This window comes from Sinohyriopsis cumingii, chromosome 3, assembly GCF_028554795.1.
Source record: "Sinohyriopsis cumingii isolate HCF-2022 chromosome 3, ASM2855479v2, whole genome shotgun sequence".
NCBI lineage: Eukaryota > Metazoa > Mollusca > Bivalvia > Unionida > Unionidae > Sinohyriopsis > Sinohyriopsis cumingii.
In genome coordinates, this window is record NC_142963.1 from 129898186 (window position 1) to 129915062 (window position 16877).

General features: G+C 33.4%; 1 protein-coding gene across 3 annotated transcripts in view; it reads right to left on the reverse strand.

Moving 5' to 3' along the window:
- LOC149803840 (MAM and LDL-receptor class A domain-containing protein 1-like) overlaps nt 1-7948 on the reverse strand; it is a 48778-nt gene extending 40830 nt beyond the window's left edge. The window contains exon 1 of one of the 3 annotated variants that reach the window (XM_089953659.1): nt 7844-7948. The gene's annotated coding sequence lies outside the window, so the exon portion shown is untranslated. Of the gene's footprint in view, nt 1-394; nt 536-7843 lie in introns of those variants that run through there. The other 2 variants (XM_089953658.1, XM_089953660.1) reach the window with 2 other exon arrangements.
- Between the last annotated feature and the right edge of the window lie 8929 nt (nt 7949-16877).

Genomic DNA, 16877 nt, shown 5'->3' on the forward strand with positions numbered 1-16877 from the left:
GAATTGTTATTGTAGTAGACAATAGTAACAGTGGTATTAAACTTAATAGTAATACTAGTGGTATTAGAAGCAATAGTAGTGATAATAGAAGCAATAAAAGTGGTAGTAGTATTATAAGTAATAACAGTAGTAGCAGTTTGAGGAGGAAAACAATATCAATAGTTTGATTATTTTAAATACTAATTTACACAGAAAAAAGTAAAGGAAAAATAATTCACCTTTGTACTACAGCAAGTGCGTACACGTTACATAAACAATTTGGATTTGATTCTTTACAGAAATATGGGGATGTTGCAATAATTAGTCACTTTAAAAACCACTACCGTGAGATCATCCTCGATTCAACAGAATCATAATTATACTAAAATATCTCAAAATCAATATAATTACCCACCTACGTTTCTCAACGTTCCTAAAATATTCCAATGTGGTAATGTGAGACAGATAAGATCAATTAATTTAAACCATTTTTCTCAAGCTGGAATCGATATAATATTGTTACCCAAGACTTCCACAGGTACTAGTATCTGGGACAATTGACATATGGCCCATTCCTGGAATCCTCAGATAAGACAGTATTAAAATCACGTTTATACCATTCCCATTTGTCGCAGGTTACCGAATTCTAGTATATATAGGACAAAGTAACAGTTATTCCTCTGAACACCAACATTAAATTTGGTATCCCGTGGACATACAGACAGTCGGATTTTGACCTCGTGTACAAAGACAGTCAGCAAGCCTCTTTACGCGTCCGTTTTATTTTCTGTCATGCACTCCGTTTCACTGTGACCTACTTAATAAATAGACAATACTATTGGATGAAATGTAAATTCAGAATTTAGGTTTTGCTGGCCTATTTCACTGTTTTTATTCAATCTGTTCACGTGTTATTTAGTTCTTTACTTTAGGTCCTTGAGGAAATTAGTGACATACGTTATGAGTGGTATGTGTGATATTAATGTAATTAAATAAGTACATAAAAACTCGTAGTCATATAACCACATTTGGAAGATTCTGTCTTGCTCACTAAAGATGAGACTGATTTACAAAGTATGTTTTAAACATTGTATAGTTGGTCGAATTGAACTCAATTAATAAAACACACACACACACACAGACGTATATGTATGTATGTATGTATGTATGTATGTATGTATGTATGTATGTATGTACGTACGTACGTACGTGTGTGTGTGTGTGCGCGCGCGCGTGCGTAAGTGTAACCGTTTAATCTGTGAGAATATGATTTATCTGGAAGTCATGCAGCTGCCTTTATTGATGATAATTAAATAACTAACTTCAATTACCTAACCTAGCTGTATTCATTATTTTTAATTCTCTAAGATTCACAATTACGTCCGTTTCCTGTGTCCGAGGATGTATGAAATTATACAATATTTGCTTATCCCTCGAGCTTCTACAACAATTTTTTTTTTATAAGAAAATCACAAATGCGTAACAATACCAATAAAAGAAAACCTACTTCTTTGTTTAAAAAGTGAGGGGTAATTTTATAGTTTTCAAATTACCATGTAGTGTTTGTGTTGAAATTTTTATTTCGGAAATAATACTCCACTTTTCCAGAAAGTATTTTACCTCGTCATATAGCAACAGAGACATTCAATACGTGTTTTTAAATAAATGAGCTTGTTGCATATTGTAAGAACTATTCTTTTGTTTTAAAATAATGCAGTTTCCTAAAGATATATTTTGTTTCAATATCATTCTCATGAAGGATGTATTGTTTGAAAGCAACTGTAGCATTACATAACCGTTGACCTCTTAGTGTGATCATAACCGAAAATATCATTTCTAGGCTGGTTAATCGGTCAGCGGTCTAGAACTAGAGTTTTTCTGTGCTATCCGTAATTTCGTTCTGTGTTCATACAAACCGTGTTTCACTGTATATGACCTAAACGATAATAATGTATACTGAACTATTGTAAAGCACCTAAATTTGGCGGTTTCCCCGATGTTGGACTATTTCGCAAATATGAATGTTTGCGGATCTTGGTTTTAACGCACCTTTAGCACATTATTGGATGTATCATGCCGAAGAAATGGGTCGTATGTCTTTTCCAATGACATGCGGAGGCAGTTGACTCGGGCTTGGCCGGTGGGTATCTAACTTGCGACCCAAGATTACAAGCCCGAAGCTTTACCAACTGAGCTACCTTGGCTCACTCAATGGCCATTTGGGACTCATCCCGTATGTAAAAGTTAAACAGAGTAAAATCCGCATTTCGAAAGGACTCATACAGCTAAAATTTGCTTACATGTGTTCATTCTCAACGTGAAATTTCATTCTTTTATATAACGAGATCCGAATTTAATTATCTAACTTTTCATATTCCCTGGATTAAGTTATATACAAAATTTACTGTATACACACGCATAATTTAGACCCGAGACTCTCTCATAGGACATATTTTTGCCTATAAAGTTCAGTTAGTCTTTCAAAGATGCACCTCAACCAAAGGTATTGTACTGCAGTGTACTCAGAGACGTTGCACATCGCTCTACGAACCTTTCGCGTCACTCATGCACCTTACTGCCATATGGTGAGATTCAATGACGTAACGTGCCTGGTAATAATTGACTGATATGATACAGATGGTCATAACAAGAACATTTCACTTTGAAATTAAAGTACATGAAAATATATCCTCATCTTGTCCCATCAATGGTGCTTGTTCGACAGTGGCTTCTGACCTTCTCTGGATGCCTGGCTTTGTAACACTTTTAATCTCAACCAGGCGATTAATAAAGTTGTGAAATAGAGAAAAACATACATTATTGTTGTGTAATTTATGTTTATCGCATTCTCTAAATGCTGATGTACTTGTATAGCTAGACGACGTAAGCACATACACGTGCACTAGGCGACATCTGACCCTCAACAGATAAAGGGTTACTGGTTTTGATACGAACAGGGAGGCTAGGGAGACATAAAACAAGAGGTGCCAGACAGGTATCAAATTTGGTACTATTTAATCTCCAAAAAGTCTGTCATCTCCAATTGTGGTTCAAGAAAGTTGGATGTTGTCTTCTAGCATGATTTGTGTGTGTGTATATGTGTTTAGTCGGTCTTATTTCAGTAAATCTAAGCATTCACTTCGGGATATGTCATATTAGAGACTATTTTTATCTTAAAGAACGACCAAGGTGTAGATATAAAGATGTAAATGACTATAATCCTCACACCATTCAACATTTAAACAAATAAAACAACAACAACAACAACTACAATATGGAGTTTGGTTACAATAACAGTGTATTTCATTTCATTCAGTGCACAATTTCCTAGTGATATATAAAAAAATTTAGACCGCGAAGGCGGATGACTCTTGTATTCGTGAAATAACCCGTCAATTAATGACGCGATACGAAACCACAAAGCCAACACAAATCTAGCAGAATTATCAATAATTCCTGGAGCAATATTATATCTGTGATGGCATTATTAGGAGTGTATTTTCCCACTTGCAGCTACATCAAAAATGTTTCAAACAAATATTGAGATTTTTTCTTCAACAAAAATTTAACACGTGTGTGTGTGTGTGTGTGTGTGTGTGTAGAGAGAGAGACAGACAGACAGAGACAAAGACAGTATTTTTGTCTCTTTGAAATGGTTAAATGGCAAAGCAGTTTACAGCAAATGATCTATCGTAATGTTCACATCTACACAGCCCAAAAATTCAATTAAATAAAAGTAAATGAAACTGTACAATTTAACGTTGTGAAGTTCGTATTTTTTACTGAGGTGTAATCTATGTGCTTACTCAACGGGCAGACTTTCCAAATACTGACTATACCTAACTGCGTGGATTAATGCACGACCACATGAAAAGCAAATATAATTCATTGCAACTGTGTCGCAAATGAAGTGCTGGATACCGTGTATATCCCAGAATGAGTAAGGCATAGCCGACTGAACAAAAAAGACCCTATTTGGATCCGAATCAGATCCCCATATTTCCACGAGGACAATTTCTTACTCTGAACTTTTTCAAAACAAAAATCACTGCCATTATATCAATTTTATTACTTGGGAAAAAAAAACTGAGGCGAAAGAAAAAATAATTAAATACCGGCTGGAAAGAAAATCTCCGCCCACCATTTCCCTCATTAAAAAATGGTTGATTACTAACTTCCTTCGTCCCTGCATAAACTTATCGTTACATAAAACCAGCAATGAGTTAAAAATTCCATCACAAATATGCATGTTGCTTCTAGGTTAATATTCTAAATATACTTAGGATAGAAAGAAGAAAGAAAGCATAAATGGACAACTGAAATATTAAAAAATATGAAAGCAATTTACAGTTGACCTTCAGGAACCTTCAAGCTTGGGATTTAGCTGTGGTTCTTTAAGTTGATTAACAATGAATCAAAGATGGCATATCAATACTATCTGATTGAAAATGTCAAATTGGATTTTTCAAAGGTAAAAGGTATCATTTACAATCTGGATTCTATAAAATGTCTAATTTAAAACCCAAGCTAAGGGATTATTTATCACAATTTTTTTCTAACATAACTGAATAGGCCTGTTGTAGAGCAAAGTAGGCTTGATTTTGAATAGACTATTATACAAACATCAAAAACAATTAATAGTTAAAAGTTTTATGTTCAAAACTGTGTTAAATTCTTAATCGAGTAAAAATATTCAGCAGTAAAATCAGTGGGAAATACTATCTCCAGCTACAAATTTAAAGAATGAGAGAAAATAAAACAAAAAAGGATAAAATGCAACGGATTTTATGCTTACTGTATCTTTCGATTTGAAAATAATCTCGAGTCGAATACAAGTACATCTATTTTATTGTATAGTGCAACCCCCGTCTAAGTGAAGAGCACATCTACTACAGATGCATTATCGAAACAAACTGTGATATTATTGTAACGTCGATATATCTACTCTATTCTAGTCTACTGGCGTGATCTTTGTCTAGTAGAATAAATATGAATTCTTCCTTTACACATTTATGTTTGACCATATATAAATATTGAGAAAGAATTTACTTAGCCTGATAAAAATAAAAATATATTCCTATATTATTTTGACAAAAATGTAGATAAAAACCGCTAAAATACATAATTTATTGAATATATAGATACATTCATATCTGACACATTTACTATTCCTCGTTATCATAAGTTACTTGTAGAAAGACGATATTGTTGCGTCACATGCTTGTTTTATCATATCTCATAATCAGCTTTACGGTAGAGCAGAGATCGCCCATATCATTATGTATACCCTTCAGGTAATGAAGGCAATACAGATGATTTCTACAGTTCCTTTTCCTAAATTTATCTTTTGTATAGCTTTTGATGTTACCAATATTTTCTAACATTATGTGTGCCAATGAGAAAAACATGTAGTCCATTATAATAGCTTGCACTTTCGCTTAAATGTGTGCATTTTCGGATGTGGACCTTGCCCCTGTAACAAATTATCGCCCAAAACAACGGATCGGATCATACCAACATATACGAATTTTCCCGTGCACTGCAGGGTTTCATTCTACTCGTAGATTTGCAGCAGGATCGCAATTTTGCGCATTGTTTTGAGGAATGAGGAAAAAAATGACACCAGACAAAAAGTTTGCCTTATTTCTGAATGCCAACACATGTTTAATCCCGTTGTTATAAACATTTTCAACGGATTATTCTGGGGAAAGTATTTAGTATTGTACAAATCAAACCAAAATTGTCTAAAGCAACTCCATCTCGCTCTTATTGGAGAGGTACCTGTCTCTAAAATTGTTAAGTTTCGGATTGAACCCGAAATTTATATAGTGGTCATTGCAACCGTTGCAGAGATGGATTTTTACACCACTGAAGCGTTTATCTGGAAAAGCTTCTGTTTCGTTAAATAGCAATACAGTCATCAGTTATGTCTCACTGATGATAAAATAATCTTAGCACGTTATCAATCAAGTCCTTGGTCTATGAATACAATGAAATCTGATGCACCTACCCAAAGATTAACCCACTTCAAAATCGAAATTTAGACCAACTGGAAAAGTCAATATGTGTTCACGATGTAAATTGACATACATCTTAAACAAAGTCTCCTGCAAAGTTCTTACAATTTTAATTTGCAAGTTCAACTGACGTAAAATCGCCTCCATCGTGTAAGTTATCAAGCTTTAGATCCTAATAAGCACGCCTTAACTAAAAATGAGTAAGACGATGAAGAAATACTATGCAGATTGATTTCAGCAACTTCTGCTTCCAAATATATACAATGATAATCGAGATTGTATAAGCACGCGTGCTTTCTTCTGTACTTTGGTCGTAATGGTGCATTTCTGTGATGAAGTCGTATATCAGCACTTCTGAATTCCTGGATTCTAATTTCTGGACCGACAATGTTCGTTCATTTCATTTTTTTTATTTTTTATTTTTTATTTTTTTACCTCAGATACTCCAGTTTTCCGAGTCTCGAAGCTATGCAACCATCTATTAAAATATTTCGAATGGACTCAGACCACAGTTACGCCCCGCTTGACGTTTACCAAAATCAGGAGATATTCCGAAGAGATAGTGCCATGTTTGCTTGTTCTGTATGCCACTGACTTACGTGGTAAGTTACTTTTTGTAATAATAGTGAAATTGTAGACTTAAAGCTTTCTGAATTGTATACAAAGTTGAATTTGCTCGTTTTTTAATAAAAACTATGAAGTAAACTGTGCCTGTTTTCTGGGTCACGAAGAAGCTCTGTGGTTATCTCTTCTACGTCAGTTTGTTTACATTAGTGATGCATAAGAGCGAGGAGGTCAGCCTATATTTAAACTTTTCAGGATTTATTGAATTAATGTGGGTTAATGCCTAGCAAAAAGCAATAGAAATCTATCAGTTATGGTAAAAGCGGCATACTGTTGAATACTTAAACATAAAATAATATGTATAAAAAATATGGTCTGAGGCCAAATATATTCTGCAACATGTGATCCCACTAATGAACGACTCCTACAGGATCAAGGATGTAGAATAGGACCGATGCTCTCTCTTGCATGTCCTAATAAGCGATTATTGGAAGCACAAGCCGCAGTGGCTCAGTGGTTTTCGTGCCGGACTTGCGACGGAAAGGGTGCGGTTTCGAATCCGACTATTTGATCAGCCCAGACGGCCACCGTGCCGTGCCGTTTGGCAATACCCTTTACTCCACTAAATAATCTCACTGTGTTGTTCCCTAAAACACCAAACCCAACCCAGTGATGAAGATAATGAATAAATAATTATAACACATCTGAAACGCTCTTACTGACCGTGAAACATGTCTGTCAGTATCGTCAATTACTGACTGTCTTTAATTGGAATCACATTGAGACTCCGCGGCTATCATTGAACGAAGAATTGAACAAAATGTAATTTTCGACAAATTTTGCACATAAGTTCCCACAGTATTTCATATGGTGAGGATATGAGTACAGCCGCTTGACTACACAATATGTCACAAAGTGGTAATATGAGTATATCCGTTTGACCACACAATATATGTCGTATGGTTTAGATATGAGTAGGCCTATATCCGTTTGACCAAAAACAGTTTAACATTAAAAAAATCATCGTCATTGTCATAAAATCGTCCAATTCAAAATGTTATCCCCGATTTACGAGATTTTAGTGAGTAAACAAACCTTTTCGTAGTATTCTGCTACTTTTACTAAATTAAAGGTATTTTTTTTTCTTCAGTTTTATCTATATTTTCTTTCTTTTCCTTCCTATCCTATCTTACAATCGTACTTGATAAAGACTTTGTTTAAATATCTCTTGTCCAAAAAAATAATACCCCTTTATGTTATTGAAATTAAAATAGTCTACTTACCAAAGTCTTGGATGATATGGAAAACAACTAAATTCCAATTTGCTGATGGCCTTATATATATGACGAATGCCTACTACGTAATGTAATTCATGAATTGCATCTTCAATAATCCGTTCCTAATTTAAATAATTACTGATACAGCCATCAGGCATGTGTGGATAGTAGGCGGTAACCATAATCGGGGCGCCGCATCCGATTTGCTAAATATGGGGAACAAATTAATTTTTTTAACGTGATTTGGGCTGTAGATTGAGTTTACTCACAGCGACGGTGTTTGTTATTAGTCAGTGTATCAATCAAATCGGATCTAGCCGCGAACCAACAGAAAGACGTGTCTTCATGTTCATTCTTACATCCTTTACGGGACACGTCAGTATTTTGGACCCGCCCTTACGCCTCTCAGGTGGCCGAAAGACCATATCTGCCTATTTGTATGTGCGAACGAAGTATACCATTAATAGACAGATGACCAACATAGAGACAGACATACAGAGAGAGAGAGAGAGAGAGAGAGATGATGTATCATGCATTTTGTCTGCCAGTCCCTACGCTTCTTAGGTGGACTATGACAATATCTGCCTATCTGTAATTCGGATGAAAATGTAGTTGATGGACGAGTCGACTGATGGATGCCCGGATGCGAGAGAGAGAGAGAGAGAGAGAGAGAGAGAGAGAGAGAGAGAGAGAGAGAATTTTGTTTCATAAATATTTACATGAGCGAACGGAAATTTCTTACAATCACTTTTTCTGAATTGTCCATGTATAATTGATTAAAGTCAACGCTGTCAACAGTCCTTAGTCCTTAGTCAATGATCCAAATTTATCAAGCATGCATGACATCAGAGAACCACTATCATTCTTGTATTATTACTATAAATCTATTGTTTTTGAGTGCTATTTTTTCCGGGGATCGCGAAAGTGTCGCATCAGCGAGATTCAATGAATGCAAATGTTTAAGACATTAAATAAACGAGCTGATATTATTTGATATGTGGATACGGCAGTATCTGGTAGCCGAGAATAAACAGCTTTACTGTGTTGTGTGCAGGCCATAAATACACACTGTGGCAAAATAAAGGCTTGATGATATTGCATACATAAATATTCAACGTGACAAAAATAGGCATTCGAACATTAAAGTTTTATAGCAATTATCCGAAAAGAAAGGTGTTATTTTTTCTATGTAGAAACACGATGTTTCTTGGCTAAAAATCTATTTCTTCAGACATAAATGTGCTCAGAATGTATTGAACTAAAATACCGATCAGTCAGTTTTTTTTTGAAGATCTATTTCACTGTTCGGTGATTCTTTTCTTTTCTGTCTTCTTCGTCTTAAAATGTCATGAACATGGTTTATTCCTATGGCAATAATCCAGTGCTACAAACGATGCATGCAATTATTAGTTCTTCTTCATTAAAGATCGTATTGTCTAGAGCCAATAATTGATAAGAATTATCTGATTATATTTCTGCACTAAAACTCCTTGCTCAAGGTAACTTGATCGGTACTCGCCCACTTCTAACTTTCTGGAAATTACTAACGACAATTTTAGGTCGAATTTATAAGCTAAAAATAAAAATGTAATGATTCTGCCGTCAATAAAGAATGTCGTGTTCCAGTCTTATACATTATTAGCTTTGAATGTCGAACTTCTAAGGTACAAGCAGACCAAGAAATTGAATTTTATTATTCAGAAAATTTGTCGTCCAATTTTCATTCGCGGACTATGCAAAACGCAACTTTAAAAAACTTTTTTTTTTGGTCTCACATCAAATAATTCCCTCTCTAAATATCTCTATTGCCGGGACTCGAAACATACCTGAAAAAAACAATTGCCATTTTGCCAAGACCGATATTCAAAGACGTCTTCTGTTTTTCTTTTTTTTAAAGTCATCTTCATTTTCATTCACTGATAAGCAAATCAGATGATAGCTAGTCCCAATGGTATCAACAAAGACCCGATTAAATTTGCCTTCGACTGCAGCCAGGTTTCTATCTTCTACCTTTTACTACAGTTTCAGAGAGCTGACATGGATCACTGGTTAAAACAGTGGTTCTCGACCTTTTTTGCGACCTTTCAAAATAGTTTTTCTTTTTCCACACGACCCAGTTTCTACATATTGATAAGTTTTGCCACTACACCAACCGACCCACCCCTAAGAAATCCTGGGGACCCTCCAGAAACGTCCTCGTGATCCTGATATGAGTCATGACCTGGCGGTTGGGAACCGCTGGGTTAAGGCGTTGGACTCTGAAACTAGTTTGATTCGCACCAATGTATCAGCGATGATCGACTACCGGTGGGTGTCATTGGGCAAGGTACTTTACTGTACTTGCCTTGAAAGTGTTGATGTGCTATAAACCCCCCAAGCAAACCATTTAAAAGTTTCTGTTTGCTGCAGAAATGATAAATAATCATTATTTACATTTTAATAGTATATTTTTAGAACCTCAAAAGCATTTCCCGATGTGTCGGAATGACGTCCATTTTAGTCGATATCAACAGGTTAATATGCGAAACGATGATCTTGTCTACAAATGTATCTCTATACAAGTACAAGAATTATCTAAATTCATTTAATTTTGTGTGGATAAAGTTTCTAATGAATTTTACGAATACGTCAATTACAACTTCAAAATTAAACACAGGTTTGCATTTTTCCTCCAGATTTTGGCAATGATAACGTTCCAAAACATCGGCAATAAGAGTATAAAATTATTTTTCTCCAATAAGGCAAAGTATTTTCCTGTACTTATAATTTCACTCATTAATTAGTATTATTGCATAATTAGGGTATAGTCTAAGCACTTTACTTGAAACACATGGCGGCAATCGCACCTTTTAAATAATTTATTTAGGATATGTAATATTTTCTAGATAAAAAAATTACTTTAATATTCTGATTCAGTTTGCGAAAAACTCACATATAAAGTTTATTTAGAAAAAGTAAGCATATTTACACTTGTCATGACGCATATGCAGATCACGTGAATCACGCTTATGATATTATTTTGAAAGTAAACAAGTAATTACATACAGCACATTAATATAACCCAAACAATGTGTAGATGAAATTTCGTGTTTATCTGCTCTGATCATTTATTTAAGACCATATTTTAAGCGATTAAAACAAAATTATGCAATGTATTTTTTTCACCTACCGTAAGGGAAACTCACAGCTGGAATGCTCGTATCAAAGTCTTATAAGTATGTAAACACAATGTTCTTTATAAATTAATTTGTGGGTACATGCCTTTGAATAAATATAATGCATTTTAATTAAATTTCGAATTACCCTAAATTAGGTCCTAATTTCCTCGTTCAATTAATCTCGGTGACCAAGAGAAGCATGGTCTCAAACGTAAACAACTTTTTACCGATTCCAGAACTGCGTAGCTAAAATGAAGTGAAAGTTAACAGCACAGGACAGAAACTGCGCACATACTTGAATAATTGATAAATAATGGTCAATGAATGGTTTCATTCTCTACAAGTGGTCTTTCCTGAAACGAACATACCGAAATACCGTTCTCTCTCTCTCTCTCTCTCTCTCTCTCTCTCTTTATTATAATTATGTCATTAATATTCTCATCGTAAAAGCGGGGAAAAAGAAAGATGTCACTCAATATATATGTTTAGGAAAACGAGACAGAGAGAGAGAGAGAGAGCCTGCTATGACTTTGAATTATGATACAATGTTGTATTTTTATTTGACAAGTCTATTGTCATTTAAATTTGACCAGTCTCATCTTTGAATTAGTTGCTCTAACATCATATTTTTTAATTTATAAAGATTTTATTAAAAAAATTAAATTTTGGTTCAGTCTAGGTCACTGTTTCATTAATTTGATTGGTCATTTACACGTACACTGATTTTTAAGAATCATTTTATAATTGATTTGAACAGTCCTTCTGGCATGGGTTGTTTTTATTGTTAATGTTTGCAACGCATCCTTTCGATCAATCCGACAGTTGAATACACTTTATAATAAAGTTTATCATAAAACTCATAAAAAATTTAAACTCTATATTAATTTTTGAGATGATGCATATTTTCATCAACTTCTTTCTAAGTTTTTCATCAAGCAGCCGTTAATATCGATTTTGATTAAACGTTTATCCATCACTTCTCTCCTTTTTTTACTTACTGTTTATCCTGTACATTCCTTCCGTTCATTTTAGTTTTATTCTCTCTTGCTTTCAACTCTAAATGTCTTGCGTGTTCGTTACTTACTGTAATCAAGCTCGATATTAATTATTATAATTAATAATGTTCCAAATTCATTATTCGGGTTGCCGCAAATCCACTGATACCGATGCTTCTTGAAAACTTTGCTAAAAACCTTCTGAGGAAAGTAAACTAATTACGATTGCGGCGAGCGAGATCATCAGTGTAAGAGTTGATAAAAGTAAGAAGTTCATAACTGCTGCATTCGTTTAGTGACTTCTACACCAAACCATTAGTTGTACTAATCAGAATAAAATGAAAATAAAAAATGTAGGTATTGCAGATAACACCCTTCTCTTCCTCAGGATAAATTCTATTGATGTTATAAAGATTTTCGCCTTAATTCTAATCTCGTTATTTGCATTACGACGTGTCCTATTTATTTCAATTACGGTGTACTTTAGTATTCAGAGTTGTTCTGTTGATTGATTTTCATTGATTTGGTTTTTTAACAAGTATTGTTATAGAGATAGGACCCTTTTTACATTACTCTTCCCCAGTTGCTTGCGTTTTTAACAAGTCTTTGGTATTCACTCATCCCCCAAACAATGACTGTCTTCATTTTGTCTATTATTAAATGATTACACTCCACTGGTGAAGTTCTCTCTCTCTCTCTCTCTCTCTCTCTCTCTCTCTCTCTCTCTCTCTCTCTCTCAAATTGGAGCCAAATTAGTATCAACGAAGAAACACTTGAGGATACATTAAAATTCTTTAAACATTTTGTCACATCAAGAAACTAAAAAGAATGTTAAGCGTGAAACTGTATATAATTCTCATCGTTAAAATTTGGACTCTTGCTCGCAATTATTATTATTATTATTATTATTATTATTATTATTATTATTATTATTATTATTATTATTATCATTATTGGTAATAGTAGTAGTAGTTGTAGTATTTTATTATTATATTGTTATTATGATTGCTGTTGTTGTTTTGTTGTTGCTACATGCAGAAATGTATATTGATATATGTGAATCACATTAAAGAGTGTTTCTTAATGCTAATTGATTATGATATGAATTAATTTTAATTTAGTGTATGCAACACAGCCATTTTTTAAATCGAACAGATTTACTTGTTACATACTTCAAAACCAGTATTAAATTGTGAGACGATCCATATAATCACCAGCCTTCTTACAGCGTTTTCTTTCATGCTTACTTATGGAGCTATTTTTTCTGAACTTTATCTTTCACTACTTTCATCTTTCCTTTCCGCATATCTTATTTATTCGTTCTTTCTTTCTACCTTTCTCTGTTTGTTTCTTTCTTTCTGTTTTTGGTGACCTCCAGGTCAGGTGCAACGTCCAAGCGGTCAGCTCGATATATTAGTCATTCGATCGACAGTCTCCTAAATATCTGTGTCAAGGTTATCGTAAAGCAATACATACATATATTTCTATAAACATTCTTTGAAATCTTCAAAGGAAAGTAATTAAGCATTGTATGATTGAAGGCGATTAACCATATCAATGCTTAAATAAAAACATAATAAAAAGCACTTGTTTATGGCGATATGTATGCTAAATCATCAATTGAATCATTCAGAATAGATTGAAAATGTTAATGATAAGTTTAGTTATTGGAAATTGGAATGTTCTCTTATTAAAGAAACAAGAACCAAACTAAAATCCCTCAAATTATCCTATTTATATAAAGATCAACTTGTGTCTTATATATATATATATATATATATATATATATATATATATATATATATATATATATATATATATATATATATATATATATATATATATATATATATATATATATATATATATATATATATATATATATATATATATATATATATATATAGTTAGTTAGTTAGTTAGTTAGTTAGTTAGTTAGTTAGAATAAGATAATTGCTTATTAGAAAAAATATGTCTACATTACGAGGCACTCTATGTGTGTGTGTGTGTGTGTGTGTGTGTGCTTTAACTTTAAGGATTATTTTTAAAAGTTTGTTTAATTGATTTATTTATATAGTGAAATGTGTAATAGCAATATTGTTATTGGGGAGGAGAGATGGGTCATATTTATATCACTTTTCCCTGACTGTCTTCCTTCATTTTTTCTTTATCTTTCTCTTTTTATTGCACCCCACTGAGAAAGAATTCTCTCTCTCTCTCTCTCTCTACCATTGGGAGACACATACATAGACAAGCAGATAGAAAGATAGATAGATAGATAGATAGATAGATAGATAGATAGATAGATAGATAGATAGATAGATAGATAGATTGATAGATAGATAGATAGATAGATAGATGGACGGACGGACGGACGGATGAATGGATGGATGGATGGATGAATGGATAGATGGGTGGTCAGATGATAGATAGATAGATAGATAGATAGATAGATAAGATAGATAGATAGATAGATAGATAGATAGATAGATAGATAGATAGATAGATAGATAGATAGATAGGTAGATAGTGTTAGAAATAATAATCGTCCCACACCTTTCGAAATAACGACCAGTAATCTAGTGCACGATAGGAAAAGTGAGCAAATGTCACACAGACGGAATAAGAACACGTCTCCAAAATATTTCAAATGTTTGTCAAATCAAGCGATAAACAGAAATTTAAGCGTGAATGAAAACCAATGAATTAGTTTTAAATAGAAATAACGGATACGTGTATTTGATAACTGTCCAAATAGGGACTCTTACGGAAAACGATTCATTTCCTGTTGGTAAATGATCTTTATTTCTCGCAGATCTATGTGTCATTAAAGCTCTGTTTAAACCAATGACAACACATGTATGCACATTGGAATGATTCTATGACTGACTACTAACCACTGAAAAGCAGCGTATATGCATAAATATAACGGTAAAATATGATTCGACGAATCGATTCAACGGAAATAGTTGTGGTATGTTCATATTTTTTATATATGATTTTACCTTGTTTTACTATATTCTATTTTAGTTTCACCATATTTAAGTGATACTCGTCCGTGATAACATACATATCATGCTGGTGTGTCATGAAGCAAACAGAAGATTTCTATCGTAATGAATGACTTTCACCCATATGCGCTAAATGTGAAATCTGTTTGTTTTTTTTTAAATCACCAACCATCCTTCATGAGGCAGCCTGAATTTCCTTAGTTGATAATAATCGACTTACATTTAGTCTATTGCTATAACGAACCGATATTAAAAATACGCTTTGTTCAATACTTTACATGTCCAAATACATCGTAAATGTTTGTGTCATGCATCATCAATCACTCGAGTAGATTTCATAGCAAGAAATAAACACGCAAACTATTTTCGGTTTCAGACGAATTTGGACGTTATTTTAAAGAATGGAAATGGCATACATTTCTACCTAATTTTGGCAAGAAGAATGATATCTTACTCAGCGTATTTCCCGTCTAGTTCTCAGACGTTTAATAAATGACCTATTAAAAATTAGTGTCTGCTTAAAATATACGACGTATATTATATACTTATTGACGTATTTAACATATAACTTCTATAATATGTCCAAACTATATCGCCAAATGCTATCTCCATGCCAATACTAGTGCGCCAAGATGATATATGTCTATTTATCGATCTTTCATAAATTACATTTAATACATATGTGAGAAAAAAACAGCAATGAAAAACAAAACAAAATATTTTTCTTGAATTTGAGAGTTCAATGACTGACCGGGTACAAATTTAAATAATGAATATAAGAGTTCGCATTGTACTTTTACAGGGTAGAATATTCTGATTACAGATATATTTTCCATTTGAGCCATTTGACCATCGTCCATACGCATTATTCTTGTTTCACATTGCTCCACAGCAGTGTTGGAATATACCATGGTGTTTCATTTGGTGCTAGTCGTCGTCCTGATACCTGCAATCATCTCTTGTGAAAGTAGGTCATTGTCACCTAACTTTCGAAAGATATTCCAGAGTGAAACTGAAAGTTCATTCATACACAGTGTTCTGTATATCTATGTTATGAGTATTATTTTCATAATAATAGTTTTGTAAGGTTTATATAGTTAATAGCAATTTACATACTGGTTTCCCTCCAACGATTGTAATACTTAAAATTTTAAACTTTACATGTATCAAGTGCATTGATTCATTCAGAACGCTACAAGGTTGAGATGCGCTATAATTCAGGTAAACATCACGTGATCCGATTTCAGGAGACGAGTTCCAGCGGGAGTCTAAAATGACCTAATTCCTGATTAGTCGGTGTTAAAACAGCTGACCCGTTTCCTGATAGAGTGATTTCGAAATGCAAGATGAATCATTTAAGCGTCGTATTGTATTCTCTCTAATGTGTATTGGTAATCTATCAAAAAGAATTATTAGGCATTCTTAGTAGCACCTCCAGTTTTGGAATTTATTATGTTGTATTGAGAGGAATTCATTTATTTTAATCATACTTTGTCATTAAAGAGTTCGAAATATTTCAGATTAATTGGAATAATAGCTGTCACGGAAATACTGTGAATTCATTCAAAGACAGTTGGATTTATTGCTGTATAAGGATTACTGTTGATTCATTTAAAGACATTTCGGGATTATATTACAGTAATTCTTCTGACTGACCATATATTATTACACTACTGACCATCATTATGAATACCTTTGGAACTCATTCGGATTACTCCATATTTTTGGAATTGATAGAACATGTATAACTTTAGGATTTCTTTCACCATACTGAAATAAATTATACTCTCAGTTGTACAAACTTATTGCTTTTCGTCCTTTCTTGTTACCTATTTAAGACCATTCAGTCATAACAACATATATATCCCAATTTTTA